The sequence below is a fragment of the Aulonocara stuartgranti genome (assembly GCF_965226115.1).
Source record: "Aulonocara stuartgranti genome assembly, chromosome: 3".
Lineage (NCBI taxonomy): Eukaryota > Metazoa > Chordata > Actinopteri > Cichliformes > Cichlidae > Aulonocara > Aulonocara stuartgranti.
The window spans coordinates 85,099-99,077 of NC_138941.1; the positions used below are offsets into that span (position 1 = coordinate 85,099).

Consider the following 13,979-nt stretch of genomic DNA (forward strand, 5'->3'; position numbering starts at 1 on the left):
ATAAATAACCATGAAAAACAATTTATTTATTCGGTTTAGCGGTTTACACATCACATCATTATAATCATTGAGCCCGTTTCACTTGAATTGTCCACTTGATGGCGCAGTAGAGCAAATGAATCATCACAATGCTTCGAACCATGAGTCGACCAGTTGGATGGGAAGCTTCAGTTCATCATGAGGCTTCATCTCACCATCACTAATGTTTCCTCTGTCAGTGCGCCCCAGGGCAGCTGTGGCTACACTGTAGCTGCCATCACCAGTGTGTGAATGTGTGGATGACTGGATGTGTAAAGTGCTTTGGGGTCCTTTGGGACTAGTAAAGCACTGTACAAATACAGGCCATTTACCATTATCTAATTAAGTCAGTCTAAATATCAAACCCAAAAACCTTTGTATTGTTGTCATAATTACTTCCTGTTGAAGCAGATCCAATATTTGTAATGAAGGATTTTAAACGTCAGCATGTTTAATTCAGTTCTACACTACATTCAATTCAATTTTATTCATATAGCGCCAAATCACAACAAAAGTCACCTCAAGGCGCTTCATAGATATGCATGCATATGGTGCAGTGCAGGTGGATGCATATCCTGGAGACCCCTGACCTCCAACAGCTGTTGACACAGTAACTGGTTATGGTCAAACAGATGTGTCCACCTCGCAGCAGTTACTGTGGAACAGCAGCTGAGCTCATTCTGCAGTCAGTGTGTCAGTGAGAGCAGCAGCTCCTCTCCACCTCCTCCACAGACTGATGGAGGCAGGAAAATCAGTGTACTCAGTTCTGTGAAATACTGTAAATGCAGTTTCTTTTACTGTTTATGTACAAACTGAACTTTGAGTCTCACTTCAGATTGGATTTAAGTGTGTGTGTGTGTCACACCTTTATGTGTTACTCCAAAAAAAAAAAAAAAAGCCGTCTGACTGCTCAGACTGAGTCAGGGTAAAGTTCACATGCTGATTTTCTCTGTTCGGGTTCTTCTTCTTGCTTTTCTTAAAAGTAATGCAGTACATTACTTAGTTACTCACTAGATTAAGTAGTGTGTTGTTATATTCTGTTCCTCAGACCAAGAGTCTATGAACCAACTGTTCTTAGACATTTTTAGATCTGAGCTCTAAAAATCTGCTTATTGGCTCTCAGCTATAGTTAAGCAAGATGTCTTTGGTGAATTGAGGCTGTTTTATACAAGCTAAAGATACTGACTTATTCTTCACTCAGATATGCTGTGACATTCAAATGTTACAATGTTTTTATACATACATTTATACACTACAGGAATGATTTTATATGATTCAAAGTTCAAAACAATCCTTTCTATCCTCTCTTTCACTTAGCCCAGTTCATCCTGTCTGGAAGCCTTTTGAAGCCTCCTTTAAGTCCGGCCTTTCCACTGAATCTGCTGATGGAGACACCATCTCCTCCACCTGCAGCTGTGGAGGTTCAGAGAAATAAATCTAACCTAGAGGTATATCTCTATATCTACAAAAGAAAGAAAGAAAAGTGAATCAAACAGATTTTCTCTTTTGTTATTGGAAACATTGGAAACAATATCAGAGTCTACAAGAGAACAAAGGTCCCCGCAGGATGTCTCTGTTTGGGAAATACTCCAGTCATCCCCCTGAACCTGGTTAGTGACCTGAATCAGTGCTTTTTCCATGAATCCTACCGATGCTACCATGAAAACATGCTCAGCTTGTGTTTGAAGATGACTCACATGCTGACATTAGATACAGAAGAACTGAGAACATAAAGGGAGCAGCTTATTGAGGGAAACCCAAAAAAGCAGAACACAAGCAGCTCTGTCCTCTGTCTCACATCATGTTCATGAGGAGAAAAAAAGCCCCTAAAGTTCCTAAAGACAAACTGTTATAGGAGGAAACAAAGCAAACTTACAGCCGTCCTGGAAGGAGGCAGGACTCCACCTGAAGCTTAGCACAGGGGGGGAGGAGGCAGATTTTCAGAAGAGTTTCTGACTGTTTAACTTCGTGATGTCAGATTTAATCTCGTCTCATTTGTTACGTTCCCCTGAGGGGTCTAGGCGGTGAGGGGGGAGTAACAAAAAGTGTCCGGGTCAGAAAAAGGAGACAAGAAGGCAAAGGGGTTAAATTAAAGAGTTTTATTAAAGTAGCTCAACTAAGAGACGGACAAGCCGCTATCACCATTTAAGAAAACAAACAAAACTCAGGCGTTGGTCAATAAAGTAAAACGTAAGCCAGAAAGAAAGCGAGCAGCTCACTAGCTGCAACCACTCACATGGCACTCTGGCCCAGAGCTCACCTTTCCCTGGGATTAAATACTTTTGATTACTGACGAGAGTCAGCTGTGTAAAAGGGAAAGCTGGCACCTCAGGCAGAAGCCATTGAAGGACACGCCCACACAGGCACCTTCAGGAGGAGGCCCTGCTAGGGCCGTAACACATTTCTGTTTGTCCACTGAGCAGGTTCAGCTTTTATTAAAATAAATATGTCTTTCTCTAAATTCTTAATTATCAGTAATGTTCCCTGAGAAATCAACATTTCTTGGTTCTGATACAAGAATGTCGTTTTCATGGCCGCCATTCACGTGACCCAAAGCGTTTCTAATCTCTGGAGAACCGAGGTTTTACTGGTGCTCCTGAATGCAGCATAAGAAGGAATTTTCCACTAAGTTTCATGTGACATGAACACAGACGGATGACGTGTCTGTGTCAGTCTTTTTCTTTTGAAACAAACTTTATTGAGACCTATGAACAGTCCAACACCTATGAATGAAATTTAGAGGATTCAAAGAAATATTGATAAAAGTTCTCGGAGCTGCTGTGCAAATATTTTTAACTCACTATGGAAACTCCTGGTTTCACACTTTAAGCTTTTTTGCTCAAGCAGTTGAACAGAAATAATATTAAACTATAACAGTACTGATATACAGTGATCCCCTCAAAAATAAACACAGAGATATGAAACTTCTGTCCATTCTGCCATTAAAACGGTAAAATAGATCCACTGATCTGATTTTTTTACTGTTTATGAAGAATAAGCAAATATATTATAAGATGATGAGGTGAGAAAAAAATGCTCAGAATCACTCGTTTGTATTCAAATATCAAAGTTCGTGTTCATCTGTTCCTCTCCTACACGTCACTATAAAGTTTAATCTTCTAAAAGTCAAAGTTTGAGTTCATATTCACTGCAGTCTTGTACAATATCTACATGTTAACGTTTGTTTGTGCTAAACTGTTCATTTGTTCTGTTTCATAATAAAATATAGATATAAACATCTGTAACATCTGCACTTTAATATCTGGTATTTTGTACAGACAGAAGACAAAAGGTTTACTTTAGTATTAAAATATGAGTCCCGTACAAATCAAATATGTATATAAAACTTAAAACTGATTTCTTTCAAACTTTTTTCCTCACCAGGAAAAAAGAAAAACTTTTTTCACATCAAAGCTCAACATCTGACTTACGATTAATATAAAAACCGTGACTGAAGCATCTTTAAATGTTCCGATTTATTAACAGTGTTTTAAACTTAATACAGTAACGTTTGTTCAGTCTGAGAAATGTAAAACATGTTTTATCCTCCATCTTTGTTTCAGTGTGAACAGTCTGAGCGGACAGTTCGTGATATTTTTAACAGAGGCCGACCTGCTGAATCAAATTTGTTTTAAAAAACAAAGTCCTCTGCTGTCCCTCCACCTGCTGCCTCTGAACACAAAGGGTGAGAACTTTAAATTAACACTGTGGCAGATATGTAACCATCTTTAAATGATCTCACTGACTTACAGACAAATGAAGGCAGACATCTGTGGTGGCTGAAACCTCCACCCAAAACATATCCACAGACAGCAAGGTTGTTGTAGTTTTGTAATTTTTAATTAGTTTTTATTTGCATTTCTTTTTCACTTTGTGTTTTTAATTCTGTTTAGTTTCAGTTAGTTTCCACGGTGAGTTTGCTTGTTTCAGTTTATATTTGATTTTTTATTTATTATATATTTACGGGGTCAGAGGCTGGACTGACGTAGATTAATGTAGATTTTATGATAAAAACGGAACTTTTTGAAAGCAGTGACTCAGTCTTTTTTTTTTAGCCAAACTAACAACACTAACACGCCATTTCCTGTAAAATGTTAATCAGTTTTCCAAAATCATTTCATTGATCATTCTCAATAATTTAGTTTTAGTTTGTGTTTTTATTTCTACTTTAACTTTTTTCAGATCTAGCTGTAGTTCTAAGTTGAGTTTCAGTTTCGTGTGTTTTGTAACACTTCTTCCTGTTGGAGACGAGCCAACAGTTTGTGACGCAGTATTTTTAAGACCGACATGTTGAACCTGTATCTAACACACATCTATACAAAGTATTCATTTACAAAGTGCGCTCTCTGTCTCCTGCTGTGCGTGTAAATAAAAACATCTGGAGCTCAGCGGCTCTCCGGTTGAGCTCAGGCCACATTCAGTGTGTTTAGTCTGATTCCCGGACTCTGATCACAAAAGCTCAGAAAATGGCGGAGACACTCGGCCTTGTTGGAAAATATTACACACTGACTTTAATGGAGAGACCGGAAATACAAACAGACAGTTTGTTGTGTGAAGAAATCAAACACGAGCTGAACAAACAGTAAAGTTCCTAAAGACAAACTGTTAAAGGAGGAAACAAAGCAAACTTACAGTTTCTTCACACACCAACAACAAGCTCCACTCCACACCTGGACACTAAACACGGACACACAGGTGAGCTGCTTCCTGGAAGGAGGCGGGACTCCACCTGAAACTCAGCACAGGTGGGAGGGGCTCAGCTCTGTGTGTGCTGATGTGTTAACTTTAAAAATATGCCGTCTGACTGCTCAGACTGAGTCAGAGTAAAGTTCACATGCTGACGTGTGGAGACATGAAACCTTGTTGTAGCTGCAGGTGTGAACACACTGATCCCAGATCAGCTCTGCTGTATTTGTAACATGAACATTTCTGCTGCAAAGCTTCAAATGTTCAGCATGTTTCTCTGTTTCCAGTCTATAGATCCAGTCACACTTTCTACCTTCACCTGTGCAGTAAAGACTGAGAGCAGAGCTGAAAGCAAGCGTCCAATCAGTGAGCAGCATCAACACCTGAGCTTCATTCAGACTCTGTTATTGAAGATGTTGTTGGTACAAAGTTCATCTGCTGCTCACATGAATCCATGAAAGATTTATTTCACTGAATGTTTCTTCAAAGCTCGTTTCAACCTGTTGAAGTCATGAATGAAAGTGCAGACTGAGAGTGGATCACATGATGTTTGAGGTGTGTCATGTGACATGTTCAGTATTGTCACACATGTCTAGATTGTCCCTGATATCATAACTGCTCAAACACTGATGATTATATTTGAAGAATTATTCCTGATGGCAGCAAAGTTTGAATGGAGCTCTCTGTCTGTGCTGATTTGTCGCCCTCTGGAGGTCAAAGCACAAACTGCATGATGTCACTGTAACCACCACAGTGACAGGAAGTGTTTTTATGACTGAAACACTGAAATGATGCTAACGGCTGTCGTTAGGCTCACTGACAGCAGTGCTGATGTGTTCATGTCAAACACTGGCTCAGGTCAGACTCCTTCATCCTTCTCCAGCGTGAGGCCGCCCTCAGACCCACAGGAGCTCTGACCTTTGACCTCCTGACCCTAACCATTTTAGTCTTGTTGCATCTGCAAATCCATCCAAACTGTAGCCGAGCAAAAGAAGCTGGAAGTTGTTCTATGAATGATGTTGTTGAAGGAGCTTGGAAAGAAAAGCGTCTGGACTTCTTTAAGTTGCTTGAAGAGGGACATGGACGTCTTAACACCCACTCACATCCTGGGACATTTGATCACAGGAAATCACATGATGGGGTGGGGCTAGATCTCACAATGGGTTCACCCAAAACCTTGGCTGATTGTGACCCACACCCGTTCTCACACCGTGGCTCGTGTGATTAGGTAGAGGATCAACAGGGGCTCCGTGTCCCTGAATTTAAACTGAATCTAAACACACCGTGCACAATGCCAAGTTAGATAATGGTTAAAAGAACAAGATAAGAATAAATAAAAAGATAAAATAAGGATAAAAAATAACTTAAAAAAATAAAATAAAAAGATAAATAACTGCAAATAAGTACAAATAAGTAACTGAAGACACGTGTGGTCTGCAGATGTCGATGTACATGGATGTACATGGAGTTTAATGTGCAAAATGAACTTAGTGTGCAAAGTGACCTGATGTGCAAACTGCAGTTTGAGGTCGGTCAGCTGTTCAGGAGTCTGATAGCAGTGGGGAAGATGGAGTTGTTGAGTCTGGATGTTCTAGATTTCACACTTCTGAACCTTCGTCTCGAGGGCAGAGGTGTGTCTCTCCTCTGGACTCTGTGATGGTAGCTGCTCTGCAGAGAGGGCAGCGGGGTCCTGATGATCTTCTCCACAGTTGTTATCACTCTCTGCAGGCGTTTGCGGTTTGCAGTAGTGCTGCCGTACCATGCAGTGATGCAGCTGTCAGGCTGCTCTCCACAGTGCAGCTGTAGAACCTGCTGAGGATCTTGGCCAACATACCAAATTTCCTCAGCCTCCTCAGGAAATACAGCAGCTGCTGAGCCTTCTTGACCAGCTGTGTGAGTTTGAGTCCCTCACTGACTCAAACTCCTTCCGTGACACTTGCAGCCTTGCAGATTAGTTTGCTGATCCTGATGCATCTCTGGAGCTGATGCTGTCCCCCAGCAGACAACAACAACATAGATGCTCTCACTAGTCCACTTTACCCTCTAATCACATCTCTGACATCTGCAGGTTGCTCCATAGAGACTCTTGTGCAATGCCAGGTGTTTGTGTTTGTCTGTAGGTACACATTAGATATGACCATAGACGCACACACACAAGTGAACACAGCAGCACAGATGGTTTCCACCTGCTTCCCTCTTTCTTCACACAACTGTGAGGATGATGAAGAGGTTTCAGGACGAGGTGGTCAGCAAGCACAGGATAAAGCAGGGCCATGAAACTCTCTGGTGCAGCAGATGTTTAATCAGACTCAGCTTTAGGCTTCTTTTCCCACCTGGCAGCAAAGTAACAGCTTCACTAATGTGAACAGTCACAATGTTAAACGTTTCTATATCTTCATATATTTTTATCTGTTGATGCTGCAGAATAAAGTCTGTTAACAGAGTGCAGGATGTGTAGAGCAGGTCCAGCTCTCCCTTTACTGTGTCCACTTTCATCAGCCCCTGTGAAGTGACACAGAGTGCATGTGTGTCTGTCAGCTGTTGTTTGTTGTGAAGGATGGAACAAATGAACACACACTTTTAGAGAAATCTGAAAAAGCAACACGTGCTTGGGCTCCTTCTGTGCTCGTCTTCATTAATGCTGATCTTTCTTTCCTGTTTGTTCTTTGGCACAAGCTTCAGTCTTTTCTCCCAGGGCTCCTTCACACTTAGAAACACACCTACATTCATTTATACACAAACATCATGAAACAAAGGCTTTGTAAAAGAGGACATGAGATCCTCTCTGAACAGCACATTCATATCAAACACAGGACTGAACAGGATATACTGAGTCTGTGCTGTTTTCATTGTTACTTGCTGAGTATTTTTCCAGTGTTTGAAATGTGACTCAAGTCTGATTCTTCTACTGTGTGTGAACTCTAAGCAGCTGCATTAAACAGCTGCTTTTCAAACCAGGCTCAATCCTATGACTCTGTGAATGTAAACTTTTGTCACCTGCATGAATAACAATCCTTGATCTAGTCAGGACTGCAGTGCTCCTGTGATCCCAGCTTATAGATGGAGGCTAGCATGAGAGGCTCAGCAGCTAAAGCAGCACACCTGGGTCTCCCAGCCTATTAAAAGCAGCCCTTTGCTTCACCTGCTTCACTAAACATTATTATTATTATTTAAGCAGAGTGGTGTGATTGATGTAGGCATTGCTGTGTGACAGGAGGACTTTTCTTGAAACAGCTCGTGTGACGTGAGCTGACGTAAAAACAGTGATGTTAGCTTGATTCTCTTGGCTAAAACTATTTTAAAAAGAGGGTCAATCATGCAAATCTGCCAATAGAAGCCAAAGTTACAGCCCCTCAGAGTTTAAAGAGAAAAGGCCCGTTTCCAACACTCGGTTGTGCAAAGGGAAACAGGCCCACAGTGCCTGAGTGTGTGGGTAATTCTTCAAATAATATTCAAAAGCAAACATTTTTAAGCATGTAAATAAAATTCAATCATTTCTGCTCTTCAATACCTAAGAAATGAAAACTGGCAGATGGTCCCAAAATGTGAAACGCCTGGCTATCTGTGCATTTAGTGCTGCAAGTTTTCACTGTTTACCTTCAGAAGCATAAATCTCTGCACAGATAATGTTCATATGTGGATTCCTGGTTTCTGCAGTTAATTGTGACCCAAAGCATATTTTTAAAGTGGTTCCAGGCAATAAAGTCTAAAAATAAATACATCTACTTCCTTTTTCTGTGTTCCAGCCTCAGTGACTCTGACACAGTGCTGTAATATTTACACCTCTGATGAAAGCAGAGTTTGTAGTTGCAGAGAAATACTCGACTCATTTTGGGCATTTACGAGCAGGAACCTCAGAAAGCCCCTCGCTGCTTCACTGGTTAAGAAGCAAAGCAAACATTAGTTCACAGTGATGTTAATTAAGGCCCAAAGTTTAGGAACGAACGTCAGCACTTCACTAATGAATGTAATGCTGATTCATGTGCTTGTTTTGTAATGTGCATGTTGTGCGTTGCTATTTCCCATATTCTTTGGCACTGATAGATGAAGAGTCTCAGGCAGGACCGAGGCTGCCAGCTGCTGACAGTGAGCAGGGAGAGAGCAGCAGAAGCTGGGCAAGAGCAGGGCACCTTCAGCCCCCTTCATCAGTCAGAAATCATTTGGGTGTCTGTGTGAAATGTCTGATTTTTAAAATCTTTTTGTAGACATATTTATTAAATGTTTAACAATTATATAGAAGAAAGACAATGTAAAGAACAAAACATGACAAAACAAAAATGAGTTGAAGTTATGAACTGTTTCTGAGAGACAAATAACACCAGGATCCTTTTTGTGTAGCTGACAGCTGGTAACTGTGCAGGGGCGGGTCTAGCAAAGTGTTGCCAGGGGGGCAGGTAGGGCATTAACAGGGAGAGGGGGGCACAAAGAAATACTTTTCTTTCTTATTCTCATTTAAAATGTCTCACTTTTAATAAATAATTATCTGAATCTTACAACAAACGTTTCCATCTGATGTAAAATGTATAGAAATCCATTATTGTACATAGTCATTTTTTAGGGTCCCATCATAATTTCTTCAGAAGTAAGTACTGCATATGATGCCAGTGTTTCCCACATTTTCTAGATTCTGCACCAGTACTGTGTGTAAAATGCATCAAAAAGTCCGTTTGATTCTTTCTCAGCTGTCTTTCTGTCTCCTTTCACTTTTTAAAGGTTGCCATGTTAGAAAACATATTTTGCCCTGCCGTGCTGTTTATTGATGTGGCAAATGAAAGGTTTATGAAAACATATCTAAATCTGTCATCAGTAATCAGCAATGATCATGTCTCACCTCTAGTCTCTGTCTTAATGTCAGGTTTCCACCGTGTGTTGTAGATGTTCAGGAGGTTAACTCGACCAACAGTCTACTTCCTGTTTAGAATACCAGGACAGGGAGGATGGTGCAGGTTTAAGTTTATTAGACTGATGCATGTATACCAACAAGACAGCGTCCATCACTGTGACAACAGCGTTTGTTTTCATTCAAAGGCTTCATGGTTTTTCCTTTAATACCTGGGGGGCCGGTCTCCAGTCAAAATGCCCGGGACCATTTTTTGTCCCAGTCCAGCCCTGGTGTCAGATCTGCATGCAGTGTCAATGAGACGATCAACAACAGATCAGACAAAACACTCAGGCGGACACTCCTCTGTAGAAGGAAACATGGAAAGTGTGAGGTAATCAGTGCACAACATCACTTTGTATTTCAGGCTGTTTTTATATAGAACTTCAGCACCAATGTAAAAGTTCTGGTTTTAGGAAGATGAAGAACATTTTCAGGAAGGATGCCGTCTGCAAGCAGAGCTGCTTGAACCTCAGCGCTGAGGTCCAGACTACTTCCTGTGAAGCCACGTGATGTAAATCTGCTGCTGTAACTTCACAGTTTACTGAAGCTAAATGCAACGTTACCATATAATCTGTTTTCAACAAAGGTTTCACTCCGTCCGGTGTTGATGGAATGATTCAGGCCGTACTCGTCAGGCTTCCCATCGACCACACGCATTTCAGTCACAAACCCCGTGACTGACAACAAGGGAAACAGCAGAAGAAAAGATGTGAAAAATACTGGATGATGATGATGGAGGATTAACCGCGGTGGCTAAACTGTTTCCTGTCTTTGTGGGCGTACTCACAGGGAAGTTTCCAGGCACGTCAGTCTTGGTGGCTAAAGTCTCCATTTTCCAACATGTATCGCTACAGGTGCAAAGACACAACATTAATCATCAGTGTAAATATTTTAATGCTGTCCAAACGGTGTTTGCTTTGTCTGTCCTCTCGCGCTCACAGAGGAAACGAGGACGCCACCTTCAACCCATCTTCAGTTGGCTCAACCATGGCCGGACTTCCTGTTGGCTTTGTGACAGCAAACCACTTGAAATGAGAGCAAACTGCAGTCAAGCACCACTTACAGCAACCTGTGGACACGCAAATGGAAAGCACTGAGAATCATACAGAAGCATAAGAGCTGTTTATTGTAACACGTGTGTGTGTGTGTGTGTGTGTGTGTGTGTGTGTGTGTGTGTGTGTGTGTGTGTGTGTGTGTGTGTGTGCACATTAATAACACACTGATGTATGTTAGTTTGATTTATGCCATATCTGAGAAAACAACTGCAGAATTTTACATCAAAGTTTCCAAAGCTGATGTTTTGTTGTTCACTCTGTTTTATATTCATATAGTTTGTTGTTTTTAAATCAGTGGACAAAATAAATATTATCACACAAAATCCAGGGTGAAACATAACCAAATAACCTAAATGGTGAAGTCATTATAGAAGTACATGTTGCAAAGGTCAGCCTCCTGTATAGACTGCTAAACTGTCTGGGGGGGCCCTGCCTGTCCTCGTTGGATAAGCTCCACCCCTTTTCCATAAGATGGAGACATTTGTATGAAAATAGATGGGCAGTAAAATAAAAAATAAAAAATATTATGGATGACTCTGTAAATCAAAGTCGGCCTGAGGCAGAAGCAGAAACCATGAGGAGCACAGCACCACTCCCACAAGGGCACGAAGTGAAGCCATAGCTGCTGAAGAGTGAAGACGTGATGATGGAGGAGATCACAGATGAAGATCTGCTGCCTGCTGACTCTTTATATAGAAGAGTGAGACTATCTCCCCACCAACAGCTGCACTTATACAAACCCCAGGTGCTGGGATGGCTTTGAACATGTGACATTTTCTGCAAACACATGGACAGTTTCATAAGCACAAAGATTATTCCTGCAGCGGCAGAATCGTATCCACTGTGTGAGAGGTGAACGTCAGACAGTTCTTAGAAAATGTAGTTTCTCTTTAAGCTTTTAACGTCTCTTTTACCCCCATTTGTCTAAAACTACTTGACAGCCCTTCATGTCAGAGGTTTATTACCTGTGCAGGATGGAGCACATGGTCTCAGTCAGGCTGGACACGATCACTCCTACAGGAAGTAAATGTGATTTTATTTCACCTGTGAAATGATGAAAAACAGCAGAATAGCTCACGCTAACAAACGGGTGTTGAAATGTTTCATTTTCTGCTGTTTCACAGGTCAAAAAGGGCGTCGAACCAAACTGAAGCTGAGCTGCTGCTGCTGTTGTAGTGCAGCATCTGCTGTGTGCTTCATCAGAGAACCTTCTGTACACAGCAGACAGAGGCTGCTGCCACTGAAGTCCATCTGCTAGAGAGCTTTAAACACTGGTTATTGAAGTGGCTTTGATGACACTGATACACAGTCTTTGCTGCTGTCACAGGACAGGGATCCACCAGGGAGTAGTTGTCAGGATAAAGAGCCTTCGCTTCTCTAAATATAAACTGGACACTTGTAGGAAACTTTGGGAAGCAGCATTTTTCCTCATATCGTCTAAACTGAAGTTAGCTCAGGTGCTTCTTCCATACTTGCTCTGCAGAAAGCCAAAGAGTTTGGAGCTCTGCAAACATTTGCAGCACAGCTGGATGTTTGTAACTTTGGTCACCTCTGTATCATCCCTCAGATTCTTTCTGCACAGCTTTGAAACCACGACAGCACGAGTGATGCTGAGGAGACGTCCAGTTTAAACAGACCTTTATTCCTGGAACACAAACACATGAAGTGATGCTGCTAAAGAAGAACATTTAATCGCACTAATGAATCAAGCATCTGTATGTCTGTCAGTCTGTCAACAGTTCCTCTGATCGACTTCAGACTTGGTGGGTATTTTGTTTTTGCAGCGGTCAAAGTCGATCAGCGTGTTGCTTTGTCTGCTGTAAATCTGCCTGTACAAAGGGAAACATGCATGTTTTACATGCAAACTCACAACATGGCTGCATTTTTGTGATTATGTGTATTTTATATTGATTTATTCTATTATGTTTTGTATATGAATCTTTACAAGTGTGTCGATACAAAGGCTTGATTAAAACAAAGGTCTCAGCTGTGCTGTTAGGGATGCTCTCATATTTGTTTCAAATGTAATAAATCAAAGGATTTCAGGCTTTTCATCCTTTTTATTTGTTTGGTTCTAACAGCAGCTGGATAAAAACATGCAGGTGATGAATATAATTGTGTGATATTATGAGCATTGTGAATAAAGAAAGAGCAGAGATAGTAAAAAGGAAACAGGTGATGGACGTGAGATTTTCAGAACAAAAGCTCCTCAGTGAGACGATCACCTGGACACAAGGTCAGGCAGCTGGGACTCATCTAGAGAGCAAAATGGAAAAGTGATCTGTGCAGAACATCACTGTTGATTGCAGTTATTTACATCAGACTTCTTCTCTGAGATAAGAGCACCATTTGTGGGAAAGATGACAGTATTTCCAGGCTGGATGCTGTTTGCAGGGAGAACTGAATGAAAGTCTCCTGCACCTCAGCGCTGAGGTCCACACCTGTGAACACAGATGAGGTCAATCTGCTGCAGCACGTAGAGCTTTACTGATCAGCAGGTTCAAAGGATTCAGCAGAGCGTAGAGTCAGAGCTAAACCTGGGAGTCACTCACGCAGTCCGGCTGGCGCATCTCCATCTGAACACCTCCGGTGTCGCGGCGCGGGCGTCTCAGATGGCCAACAGCCCCCGGTGGCACCTCCTCTCTCCACGCTGGTCCTCGGGGATTCCATCATCAGGAACGTGCGGATGAGGGGGGCGCTCACGCTGTCGTTCCCGGGAGCCACTGTTGTTGACATAGTGGACAGAATTCCCAACATTCTGGCATCCCACCCACAGGTTAACCGGCTCATCATCCACATCGGCACCAATGACATCCCCAAACAGCAATCTGAGCTGCTGAAGTTGGACTTCCTCCAACTCTTCAGCCTCCTTGGTCAGTTGCAGGTGAGTGCTTTTATCTCTGGGCCCACCCCCACCTGTGGCAGAGGGATAGGCCGTTTCAGCCGGCTGCTCAGCCTTAACACCTGGCTTTCCTCCGCCTGTGTCTCCCACGGCTTGGGTTTTATTAACAACTTTGATGCCTTCTGGGAGAGGAGGCATCTTTTTGGGGCAGACGGGCTCCACCTCAACGCCTGGGGACGCCGTTTGCTGTCCGCCAATTTGGCATTTGGCGTACAGCACTGCCGCACACCGCCCTGTCACTACCCCAAACTGACATTACCTGCTGATCCGTCTGCTACTGACTGATGTCCCCTTGGTCCCAGCTCCTATATTTGTTCCACTTTTAACAGTAATACACAAAACTCTGGACTCGGACCTTTCTCTCCCACAGTCAACACAATACCCGTCATAATCACAAACAGAGCAACAGAATTATCATAAATCCAGTAACTCCAAA

At 42.1% G+C, this 13,979-nt stretch overlaps 1 protein-coding gene across 4 annotated transcripts in view; it reads right to left on the reverse strand.

Annotated features, from left to right (window-relative positions):
- The window catches only part of LOC309702205 (protein NLRC3-like), a 257,026-nt gene that overhangs the window by 21,789 nt on the left and 221,258 nt on the right, over window positions 1-13,979 (reverse strand). The window contains exons 1-2 of one of the 4 annotated variants that reach the window (XM_082526717.1): window positions 4,651-4,741; window positions 1,895-2,026 (exon numbers count right to left, since the gene is read on the reverse strand). The gene's annotated coding sequence lies outside the window, so the exon portion shown is untranslated. Of the gene's footprint in view, window positions 1-1,894; window positions 2,036-4,650; window positions 4,742-13,979 lie in introns of those variants that run through there. The other 3 variants (XM_082526718.1, XM_082526719.1, XM_082526716.1) reach the window with 3 other exon arrangements.